This window comes from Prenolepis imparis, unplaced genomic scaffold, assembly GCF_030444845.1.
Source record: "Prenolepis imparis isolate NDT839.2.m4 unplaced genomic scaffold, iyPreImpa1.0 SCAF_2, whole genome shotgun sequence".
Classification (NCBI taxonomy): Eukaryota; Metazoa; Arthropoda; class Insecta; order Hymenoptera; family Formicidae; genus Prenolepis; species Prenolepis imparis.
Window position 1 is genome coordinate 20,253,169 of NW_028141160.1, and position 13,743 is coordinate 20,266,911.

The 13,743-nt window shown below is 28.5% G+C and overlaps 1 protein-coding gene and 1 long non-coding RNA gene across 4 annotated transcripts in view; one reads left to right on the top strand and one right to left on the bottom strand.

The window, feature by feature from the left end:
• The window catches only part of Dop2r (dopamine D2-like receptor), a 226,487-nt gene that overhangs the window by 32,979 nt on the left and 179,765 nt on the right, over window positions 1–13,743 (bottom strand). The gene's annotated exons all lie outside the window — the stretch shown is intronic.
• Window positions 2,131–13,743, top strand: part of LOC145946087 (uncharacterized) — a 30,054-nt gene continuing 18,441 nt past the window's right edge. The window contains exons 1-2 of the long non-coding RNA XR_014426978.1: window positions 2,131–2,341; window positions 2,637–2,678. This is a non-coding gene — a long non-coding RNA (uncharacterized LOC145946087). The remainder of the gene's footprint in view (window positions 2,342–2,636; window positions 2,679–13,743) is intronic.

A 13,743-nucleotide genomic window follows, 5' to 3' on the forward strand; every position in this document is an offset into this window, starting at 1 on the left:
TATATTATGTATATTAAATAAAAGAATTTGTACGCTGGTGTCTGTTTGGTACCAAAATATTCTGCAAACAATGTGCTGCCGAAATATACATAAGATAAATTTTTGGCTCGTTCTAAAAGATTAAAAGTCGACATTATGTCGCCGCAGACCCTATGCGGCGGAGACTTTTTTTTATGTATATCAATTAAAAAGTGTGTAGGCTCGTATTTTTTTGTTACAAAAGTAATTTGCAGACAATATACAATCGAAATATATAAGTAATTAATTTTTGGCTTTTTTTTAAATATTAGGTATCATGAAATTATCTCCGCCGACCTTATAAGGCGAAAACTTTTTTATGTATATTAATTAAAAAGTGTGTAGGCTCGTATATTTTTATTACAAGTAATTTGTAGACAATATACTATAGAAATATGTAAGGAAAAAATTTTTTGCATGTTTTAAAATATTTTATATCATAAAATTATCGCCCCATATATAATGTAGAATTTTTATAATATTATTTTTATAATTTATTTTTAATATCAAGCATCATTTTCTACAAACAATTTTTGATACAATAATTTGCATTACTTTAATTCTTATTATTATTAATAATCCATAAATATCAAAATGATTGCTATTTATTCAAACAAATATATACATAACATAGATATATTGCGCGATTTTTAATCATTTCACACAGAACTTGAAGTGAGAGAAAAATAAAATTATAATTTATTATTAATTTAATAATAAATTTATTGTGTAATATTTTTTACGGACGACATTAATTTTTTAAATAATTTATTTTTATTTTTAGATAGAAAGAATAAAATAAAACATGAATCACCAGATGGGATGATTTAGATAATGGACAGTGCGGTAATGTACCAATTTATATATTATTATTCAATTCAATATATGCAATAACCAAAATATTCAGCATAGAATTATAGAGCGTTAAATATTCGATAACATTTTAGAACGACAATATATCGGCCGGCACATGGCTTTGACGAACGCGTACGCGTGACGTAAGCATTCGCAGTCGCGCGGCGACACTCGAGTCGGCAGGTAGGTAGAGCGTGCTCCGCGTATTTCGTTCCTTGAAATGCGATTCTTTACAAACAATTATCAAGCTAATAACAGTTAATTATCTAATTAAATATAGCTTTATATTTAATTGCCATTATAATTATTATATCCGAATAGATAGAGTAAAATAACATATACGAGGCATACATATGAATCGCCGGATCGAATAATTTAGGTTAGAGTTGTAATGTGTAGCGATCCATATATTAATAATTAATTAAATGCGCGAGAAGCAGCATATTCGAAATAGCTTATGAAGCGTTAAATATTCGATATAACATTTCAGAGCGACGATACATCGGTAGGTGCATCGCCTTGAAGTTTGTTTATGACGCGTGTATATGTGCGACATAACCATACTTCGTACTACTGTAGGCATTTGCACGGCGACACTCGAGACTCAAGCTGGCGGGTAGTGGAATGCTCTGTGTGCATTTCTCGAAACGCAATTAATCTCTACGAACAATTAGTGATTATCAGGTATTTAATAATTAATTAACTTTACGATTAAAGATTCATAGACGTATCACAAGGCGGCAGTTATTCGTTGAAACAAATATTTTGCGCAATTTATTTATTCAAAGTAGAAGCGATAGAGAATGAGAATGATAAACTATCGTTTTATCGCGACAAATTTATAACCTATTATTAATTATTTCTTTAACACGATAAGTACATATATGCATTTCTTATATTTGAATATATCTTATTTATATATATGTATATTTATATACATAATATATATATATATATATATATATATATATATATATATATACATTTCTTAAATTTTTGAATATATTTCGCAGTAATAACAATTGATTGAATAGTTGATAAAATTTTGATGCAAAAAAAAGACATTTGGCATATATTATATAATTTTACAATATAATATATAATATTCATATGTAGCGAGCGCATTGAAATATGCATCGTGTTTGCAATGAAGTGTGTCGATTTTCAGGTGGTTGTCGCGTCTTCGCCTAATGTTATTATATTATATCGGTTACGTTTCGATCGATTGTCTGATAAGGATCGATGGATCATCATAGTACAGATCGTCGTCCAAATTCGGGAGTGTCGTTAAAAATGTCGCGCGTTAAGTGCGGGAGTGCCGTACAAAGTATCGCGCGTTTTAATGTCGCGTAATAAACTTTTTACGAGTAAAAATAAACTTTTTGCAACGTGCGAATCGACGGATCTTGAGAACCTAAGAGGAGGAGCAGGCCTAGGAGGCATCGGGCAATAGCGGAGCAATTCTAAAGTAAGTAATTTATTATATATATATATATTCTTTTATATATATCATTTTAATCGCGCACTATTTCTTTGCATAACTTAAATAAAAATTAGGAAAAAAAATTATTTATATGATATTTAAAAATTTTTTATATAATATTTGAAAAAGTTGAGCAGAATAGTTTTTCGAAAATCATTATATAATTATTTTATTAAATATCTATTTATAATTGTATGCATCGAATATCTGTATACAACATTTTTCAAAAATGTTAGTAATTTAGGCGTTGCTATAATTTGGATCTTTTTATATGTTACAGATCAACGTAGCTTCAATGTCATTAACTCCGCTGCTGCGATCGGTGAGTGACAAATTTTTAGTTTATGATAAAAAACACTAAGTATATAGGTACAAGTAACATGTACCATTTTTTAAAATTCTATTTGTTGCATACAAGAGTTTGAATACTTTTCTGTACTTAATAATAATAATTATATTGTAAAAAAATGATATTTAAAAAAAATAATATAAAGCTTATTTAAACTCGATTAATATTTTTTGACAGAAATCAGCTGATTAAAACGTTAATTTGCTATTTAAATTTTAAAATAATATGTTTTAAAAATTAAAATAATAATATGTTTTAAATAATATGTTATAGTTCTTTTAACTGGATTAATATTTTTGACAGTTATCAGCTGATTTCTGTCATAAAATATTATTCGAGTTAAAAGTATTATTTACAACATTATTATTTTAATTTCTATAACATATTTTTATTTAAAAATTTAATTAACAAACTAACGCTTTAATCAGCTGATATCGGTCAAATAATATTAATCGAGTTTAAATAAACCTTACATTATTTTTTTTTTAATATTATTCTTTTTAATATAAAACCGAAGAATGGCGCGCGCGCAGCGCGCGCTTGTGTTGTTCTAGTCCTTTTCTAAAAAAGGCATGTTAAGTTAATTCTCGCAAGTATTGCTGCTTCTTTTTCGCGATGTTGATTATTTGCCTCGATTTGCGTTGTGCGTTATACTCATAGCATCGAGAGGCTGTCATCGCGAAGGTTAGCAGTTTGACAGTTTGTCCAAAATAAAATTAAATAAAATAATAATATGTTTTTAAATAATATTTTTAATACTTTATTTTTAATACTTTAAATTTGATTAATATTTTTGACAGTTAAAGCTGATTTCTGTCAAAAAATATTAATTGCGGACAAAGTGTATATTATAAGTATATATATATAAATTACTTAACATATATTATATTACTTACAACATATTATTATAATTAAAATAATAATATTTTGTAAGTAATATAATATGTTATAATATTTTTGATCCGCGATTAATATTTTTTGACAGAAATCAGCTGATAACTGTCAAAAATATTAATTCGAAAATAAAGTATTATAACTTATTATTTGAAACATATTATTTTATTTTATTTTATTTTGGACAAACTGTCAAACTGCTAACTCTCGCGACAATAGCTTTTCGATGCTACGAATATAACGCACAACACGAACCGAAATAGTCAATCAGCATCGCAGATAAAAGGCCTTAAAACTTCGATACAAGTTGAATTCACTCAGTTAACATGCCTTTTTTAGAAAGGGAAAACGCGAAAAACTTGTATTTATGTTTAGATATTTATTTTTACAATGACGTAAATGTTTTTAAACGTAACGGAATCAATCTCCGGATAAATCGTTTTCATGTTATGCAAACACATTACTAGGTGTTTTTCGAATAAATTGCCTTTACACTACGTGTAAAATAAACAAACGCAGTCAATCACTTAAAGCATGTATTCTACAGATTCTACACAATATTATACGCCATTAGTATGTAGTTGTAATTTGTATTAATATAATGCGTTTTGTATATATCTTAAACTTACAATTAGTTCAAATTTGAATATAATTTTCTCGATACTGCATGTATACATTATTTCATAACTTAAAATCAAATATTTCCATTTATATTAGTACAATTTTCAACTTGCATATTACGAATTTTGCACTTTGTATTTAAAAAAAAGTGTATCCCTAATTATTGAGAAGTATTGATACACAGTATTAAATTGTAGCTCGGTTTAAATTTTAAAAACGCCTAAAATTATATTAATTTGTTGATATTTCTTATATTGCAACCGACCTTTATAAATATTCAAATTAGCTGTAACGTTACAGCTTAACGTAACAGATTACCATAGATCTTTTACAAGAATCTAGATTTTCTCCGTTCTAATACGTTTTCGCTTTATAGAATCTGCTCTAGCTGTTTAATGCGATGTACATATAATAATTTTCATTTGAATATAGCAATTAAGCTACAATTTATATCAAAAGTGACTGATATTGCGATAAAATATGTACAGTTTCAGAAATTTATACGATGAAATAGACGCGTCATTTAATTAATTGCATTACTTGTCGAGCGTAATCGTTAACTAACTTGCAAGTATCAGTTTAGAAAGTACGCTGATATAAATCGCTCATCTTGAAGGAGAGATGCATGAACGAGTGTCTCGCTTAGCGATATGACGCCTCGTTTAATATATTGTTATCTAGGAAGGAATAACGCACGCGCGAAGTTGTTATTATAGCCTTCAGTAGAAATTATATGATGTTTACACATACATTACATGTTGGCGCCTCTCGAAACTAATATGGGAAACGCAAACATACTAACATTTTAATAGATCCAACGAGACATTAAGCGTAATAATATAAGGAATTACTACAAGTTAGAATTATCACTTGCCTGATAATAATTAGGCATTACATATTAATTGTTGGAAGAAGTATAAAATACTATATCATTGTCTTCTAAAAAAAAAAAGATTAAACAATTTCTTTCTCTTCTGTGTATGTATGAATGTTGTCTCTATAGCAAATTAAAAATCTTTAAAGAATTATATTTTTTAACGGGTTACGTACCTTTGTCGCGCGCGAAAAATAATCTATTTTCGGGAATTTTTTTCTTAATAAAAAACATAATAATACGTGATTTTTTTTCTTACATTATTAGTTATATATATTTGAATATATATTTGAGTACTCAGGTTTTTCGATACCAATAAATATTATTGGAAAATTGCGAAGCGGTTAAAGATGGAGCCACGCAAAAATAAAATTATTTACTGAAGAATAATTTTGAGTTTTAGATATCAAGAGTATTCAAAATATCTGGAATTTTATCCGAATTAGGTTGTGCACTTGATTTTTAAGAGCTTGCACTTTGCTGACCAGTTTTTATGCTCTGTGAGATGGTAGCTATGTTTGAAGCTCTTGCCGCATGTTTTGCATGTGTAATCTCTTTCGTTCGTGTGCACTAGGAAGTGTCGCGTCAAATGATATTTCCTTTTGAATTCCTTCTTGCAATTCTCGCACACATACTGGGATGTATTGCTTGTATGCTCAATCTTGATGTGATTACTTAAAATCGCCTCAGACTCGTATGTTTTGCCGCAAGTGTTACAAACGTGTAAACATTTACCGGTGATATGCCGATGTTCCTCCATGTCAGTCTCAGCGAATCTTTTATCACTCATGTCACAAAGGTGATCCTTCTCGCCTTCGTGGGTGTGCTTCAAATGATAATTCAGATTATAGTTGGAACTGAATTGTTTATCGCAGGGATGGTATATATACTGTTCTTTATTTGTGTGTATACGCATATGATTACGTTAGCTTTCTGCGAGGAAATTTTTTTTTTACTTTGTAAATCCTTACCGTATCATCGATGGATGTAATTTCTTCAGTTTTAAACCGTTTGAAATTCTCTTCCACACACGCATTAGATTCGTTTACATTGGCAGTACGTTTCCTGCGGAGGTCCTTCGTTTCTTTCTTGCAACTTACGCGCGTCTGTTCAGCAGGAGTGCAATCTGAACGTTCCATTGGTTGATCGTTAGCAATATTATATATAAAGAAAGAAACACACTTTGGATCTTCGTCGAGCGTATTAACTTTTTAGTTTGGATCAAATTGATTTTATTAGTGTGTTTCCTGGCGAGTACCTATCTTCTATCTTTATCGAGAATAACTATCGAAAGTAAGAGTGGTCAGTTGTCCAATTGTGCATAATTTAATTCTTAAATCTAAAAAATAAAAAGTAAGCTCATACCTGTTATCGAAAAATCTTTATTATATATGTATATATATATATATATATATATATATATATATATATATAATACAGTTTTGTGTATAATATTTATATATTACATATCAAATTAATAAAAATGTAAGTTTTAATTATGTACCTATATTGCAAAAGCAATTATATACTGCAAAATTAGGTATTCTAATAGAAAATGGATTTATGATATAAAGAATTTAAATTATTTAAATATTAAGAATATAAAGGCTCCTTCTATAATAAATATAAATTGAGAATTAAGAAGGCTATAGGAGCCGTACGCGGTTTTCGGTGCGTTGATTCCAACGAAAAATTAAAATTTCGTTGGAATCAACGCACCGAAAACCGCGTACGGCTCCTATAGCCTTCTTAATTCTCAATTTAAATTATTTAATTATAATTTTATATTTGCTAAATAAAAGTATAATGTATAATCATATAAACAAAATATTTAAAAATTCATTATTTTTTTCTGGAAGAATCAAATGTATTATATTCACTGAATTCCATATTAATATATAGAACTTTATTTGTTGCATATACATACATAGAACACTGCTAGATATACTTTATCGTATTTAAAACTTTTAAAATATAAACAAAAATGTTTTTGATCTACTTTGTTTGATAGAGTATTTATGTCTGATAATTTTTTCTTATTTTTTAAAATCTATTTACAGTGTTTTCCTTGTTCAGCCTTGTCCTTCTGATAATATTTAACAAATTTTGCAACAAAAAATTTGATTTCAATTTTAAAATTATAAAATATATTACACAGAGTGTCATTTCACATAGTTATTCCATGTATGTTTTTTTTTATAGCATTTAATAAAAGCTTATTTTTATTTGTTTTTTTAATCATAATTATCAAAAGGTTTAAAAGATATAACTTTTTTGAAAATAATAACAAAATTATATTTAATATAAATAATTTCCGCATAATTTACTTGTTTTCGCAGGAATCTCTTCAATCCATATTTTACTTGTACGTAAATAATGTTTTTTTCTTTTGTGTTATTCGCTTCTGATTTTCTTTTCCACCTTCTTTACTCGACAAAATTCTATTTGATTGAATGTCTTCCGATTCTGCCCTTATAAGTCAGAAATTCCCACTACAGATACGTATTGTTGAAAGACAGTTATATGATAATTTATAAATTGCAATTCCTAACGGTCTTAACGTTCACTTTGACCAGACGACGTTACGACGTGTACAATCGACATGGATGTACTGTGTACAACGTTCTATATCTTGTCCGGACGTATCCACATATAGCATCAAAATATTGTTTATGTTTATGTCTATATGAAAGATATCTTGCGGCAGCTAAACAGTGTCTTATATTTATATTAATTTGCTTTTGATTTGTATAGAGAAATACACCTAGATCATGCAAATATCGTCCAAATGAATTGCATGTATTTAATTGATGATGACGATAGCATTTTAAAAAATATATAAGACTTGTGTCTCTTTAATAAAAATTAATCTATATTCTGCAATTTTTTACTGTTGAAACTGAATTGATTATAATGCTACAACTAAGAAACTTAAATTTCTTAATAAAAATTTTAATTTCTCATATTGTCCATCTCATGGTTTTCTTTATGTAAGAATTATTAAACTTGCAGAAACTAAAAAAATAGTAACTTTTTGAAAGTAGAAAACCCTTTTTTGGATTTGAATTGCATTTATTTTTATCGAAGTTATAGCTACCTGAATTTTGTTTATTTTTTAACAATAATAAGTGTTTCCTTAATATTTGGGTAGAGTATATATATATATACATATATATATGGTTTTTTTAATAGAAAAGATTACATGCTATTATTTCTAATTTATACTAAATATATATATATATATATATATATATATATATATATTTAGTATAAATTAGAAATAATAGCATGTAATCTTTTCTATTCAAAAAAGCATGACAATAATGTTGCGAATAAAAGTATTAGCTCAAAAACCTTGCTAATAGAAGTTTACATTCCACCGAGTCCGACACAATGCATAATGTATTCCAAATAAGTCGTGTGTAAACAAATGCAGACCATTTCATGAATATGTAGAACATCAAAATGCATTTGCTGATTTTAAATTTATTATATACATGTATACTTTATCTTACGGTTTAAATCAAGTAATGTAATATAGAATTAAAATTGTTAAATATATTTTTATTATAATATTACACTATACCTATATATTATTATTTAAAGAGAGAAATATTTTCTAATTTTTTTGCATTCAAAAATAAGCATAAGTTTATATAACATTTAAATATAATCAGAGAATTTGCAATTCGATTGCATACATTTTACATAACTCGAATCTCTGTGTAATTTTATATGGGATCATGGATACACTGACACTTTCGATTGAATCCACGTACATGTACATTTGTGATCATGCCACTTGTGGCCATCGTGCATGATGATGTAATTAGATAGAAAGGGATAACACGAAAAATTCACATGTTTGATTGACGTTAGATATGTTTTGTCTCCAGCGATTTTCATCGACTTTTATTATGTCGTAGAGAATGTTGATTCAAATATTCTTGCTAATAATGCCATTTCTTACTATCAAGCACATCTGTCCAATAATAATATACAATTTTTTTTCAACAATAAGACATATTACAAAATTGTTACAAAAAATCATATATTACAAATATTGCAGAAGAGTTATCAATCATTTCTTTAAAGAATATCGTGATGTAACATTTGTTAAAATTAATCCTCGTGATTCCCACTATATTAAGTAAGCCATCCGACTAGAAAAACAAGTCCAACCGAGAGATCCGGATATTATATACTGGTCGCGCAGACCTATCTCTCGCGAGAGTGAATGCGGATACGCGTCGCACAAAGTGGAGTAGCGGTCAATAATGGATGGTTAGCAATAGCGACACCGAATAATAGAACATTAAGCCACACAGTTGTCACATACTTGTGACGAATATAGCAAACAACAATCCACGTACGAGTCATACGATATCAATTTGGAAATTATTTATTAATTAATTGGCATTTTTGGCATACTTACTGGTTAGATAGTGCAAATGTAACCGCAAATGTAAAAGCATCGCGCAAGTAGAAAACTCTACAGTGAGATTTTTGTCGCGAAAGAGGGGCGCATTTATTTACGCACCGCGTCATTGTACATTCACTTTAATGCACTCGATATAATGTACTCGATTGTCGTATATAACACGATCGACCGACGTGCAATATACACAGAATACACGCCATATACGAGACATGAAGGACACGAATAAGATACTAAACTATAGTTGAACCCACGATGTCAAAAATCTTTAGCGAACAATGATGCTATTAATTTTCCGCAAACTACGTGCGAAGAATTGCCTATACCTACTCTATGTTTTTTAAATAAAAATCTAATTTATTAATTAAATTTCCATCTAAAAAATTTTATCTAAAAATATATAGAAAATTAAGCTCACATTTTGCTTACAATTTTGTAAGTTATTATTTTTCGCGCTAATTCGCACAATAAATTTCGTTATACATACGTTGTTGTTATCAAAATCATATGCGAACGAGCATAAATTAACTGAAATACATTTTACAAATTTTACTATTTATAGCGCAAGCCAGTGTGACCATTATGCAATCAATTAAACATCTTAATTAATTTCTTATATTTCAAATAAGAAGAATTTATTAGATTTCAATATATGTATAGTAGAGGAATCTTTCTTAATAGATGATTCTTGTCTTATTACATAATATATAATTATAGTAATTGAAAATGGATGTGTATTTAAAATAAATTTATATTATATGATAGATATAATATATAGGAGATAAAAGTATATATATATTACATATATATGTGTATATACATATATATAAATAATATATGTATACGCAATGTGCATAGAAGCTTTTGGTTTCAACCGGTATATAAGCCCCGACACTAAATTAGTTTGCATTGATTCTATGCAATGATAAGCGTTCTGATAGCTTATCTCGATTTGACGGATTATCTCGAAAATGCAATTAATTTCTACTGAGAGGTATATTTAGAATTTATTAGTGGAAGATTTGCAATAGAAAAATTAACTTTTTAATGAATCTTCAGTATATATTTACCAACCAGTAAATAAATTAAATATATAATGTGTATATATGTATATGTACATATATGTACATATATATGTACAATGTCTTTCTCTACACGATCATGAAACTGATAATTTACAATAAACATGATCATGAATTTTTCCGATATGTATAAATTTCAAATAAAAAACTTTATCTCCTATCTAGATGTAACACTTGACTTTTGATTTTATTGATGGATTCACGTAAAATATTTCAACTATATTAAATATCAGTATAACGACTGTCGTATAAAGTAAAACAATTAAAATAAATATTTGCAGATAGCAATTTGTTTTGTATACATGCATGCAAAAACTTTTAATATATAATAAATTTTATAAATAACAAGAATAAAAGTCAGTGAATTGAAATTAATTAAACAATATGAACAAACATAGTGAAAACAGCAAATGTTACGCTATAAAGCACGTTATTACTACTTCTATTTTGTCCATGTAACTCTCGCAAGTGTATTAAGTCGGAAATGTATTCCTGTTACAATGAAAGAGAGAAAGACAAAGAGAGAGAAAGAGAATCGTATCACGATATTAAACTTGTGAACATGCTTTTTATGTCATTCGAGAAGTAACTCGACACTGTGACAGCGGGTATTGTCACCTGAGGAATAATAGCAAATACTAAAACGGCAAGATGGATCATCGATATATACATGTCAGGGGCGGTATAGTAGTCATATTTTCCATCGACGTCGGCTATCATATCGAGCACTTAAATGGGTAACGGCGCTTCCATTAATTCCCGTATCGAGCGGCTGCAGTACTCGAAGCGATTCTTGTAATTCAATGACGCGACAGCGGTGGGATAAAGGCGGGGCAGGTACGAAGAATGTTGGTAAAATTGATTCGGAATTGATATAATTAGCAAAGTTAGACCTGGATGAAGATACTAAGAGGCTGAGAAACGTAGGGAGAAGGATAGAGAAGCGAAAATAAAAGTCTCGAAGTAAAACGCGAAAAAGCGATAAAGGATATGGGAATCTGTCCTGTAGGTGAATGAGAGCTTTTCGTGCGAGCATTTCAAGAATCAATCGGGGATTGTAGGTAGTTGAGCAGGAGGAAGGACGAACGAGCAAGAAAGATGAGGGAAATGGCTTCATTAAGATAGAACTAGTCGCGCAAAGGGGATGATCGATCGAGGGTAGTCGAAATTACGCTTTGGCTTTTCGATCCCGTTGTACGGCAAATTAATTGCTTTCAGAGATCTATCAACGATTCGCGACTGACAGATGATACAAGTATGTTTAAAAGGATCCTTCTTACTCTCTCTTTCTCATTTTCGTTTTCTTGCTTTTTTCTCGTTCCAGCATGCTTTAAAAAGCATGGGCGTTTCACCCAGATAGATACGTTGTAAACATCCGGAGGTACATCTACGAGATGTAACATAGTAGTTTCGGTTAAATAAGAACTATTTGTCGAAAATGAAGAAAAAGCACCAATGCGATTATGTTTTATGCGTTATATCTATTGTGTTAGTAGAGAAATATGATGCAAGTTGATGCAACGCATTTCATCTCGGAATCTTCTAATTTCGTTTTATTCAGAAAAATGTACTGCAAAAAATAAACGTAGGAATAATATAAAACTGTATATTGTTGTCACTATATAGAGCCGTTAAAGTTGGTTTCTTCATAAATGCGTGTCTGTACATGAAACGCTAATAAAACTTTCTTTTCAAATTTTTATTAACAAAAAGAATAAAAATAAAATATCTATAATTTATTAAACAAGACGATTAAAAAAAAATAATAAAGATCTCTTTCTCATTTTGTCAAAGTAACACATCTGAATTGTATGTACATTTCTTATTCGCAATTGTATATTAATGTTGAGAATCTCAATACAAATGGAAATAATAATTTCCATAATATTCCCATTTGTTTTAGAATTATCATAGGGAAGTGTTATTTAATTTATATTAGATTTGGAACTAACGAGAGAAAAAACTTATTATTTCTCGAGGAATTAATTAATATGTTTTCATTAGCGTAGATTTGAGAATAATACAGCCTCATTAAAAATCACGAAGAAATAAGAGTTTTTACGACATTATCAAAGCAACCAACAGTCTGACGACGTGATCGTTATTGCCGTCAGAAATTCCGAGAACGACATTAAAAAGCCATTAAGCGGAATGATGGTGAATTTTATATCCACAAATCATTTGCGACATTTTAACTGGTGGGCACGGGAAGCTGTATATAGAACGAGTTTTTAAGATTATAGTAATCTTTATCAATGATTCATATATATATTACATATAAGCGAAATACGGGATGTACCGGATGTTCTTGTCTTTTTGCTCTTTGCAACTTTTTATTTCTCTGTAAACGGTTACCTGATGTGCAATACCCTTTAAATCACCAAAATCGGAAGTATAGTTTATTAAAATACGTGCAAATTAAATTGCTAATTTTATAACAAATAAATAAATGATATATTTTTCGTAATTTATGTATCTTTGAAAACGGTTCTAAATCATCAATAAAGAGAAAAAATAGCACAAACTTTTATTACATCAAATTTATTAGATGTAATATTAATATTATTTATTCTTTCTTTTTAATTACATAATTATAAAGAATGTAATGTAATTTTAAATTTATAAAAATATTATGTTATACAAATAAAATGTTATAAAATTTAAATAGAAGATAAAAGATTAAAACTAAATTCGTAAAATTAAAAAAATATATAAATATAATATAAAATATAAATATTTATAATTATTTAAATGTCAAAATAAGATAAAATTAAATTAAATAAAAACTATAAGAAGATAATAAGATATTAAAAGTGTTTATAGTTGTCATATCATAATACAATTTCTTTGCTGTTATTAATCTTATCAATTGTTTTTTGACGATATTAGAGCGGTTTTAAATTTTTACCTTTTTACCTTAAGAGTTTATTATGCAAACTCTATATTTCCTGCGCGAAACGACTCGGCATGCACTTGACGAATGGAAACTTTGCCAAGGGCTGATTGTAGATAAGTGCAGTAAAATATGCAAAGTGCTTAAATGAGGATACTTCTGCGTCGGAAGGTATTTCAGGCATACATACCGCACGCCAAAAGTGTATGTAGAAGAGTAAATATCGTTCCTATTGA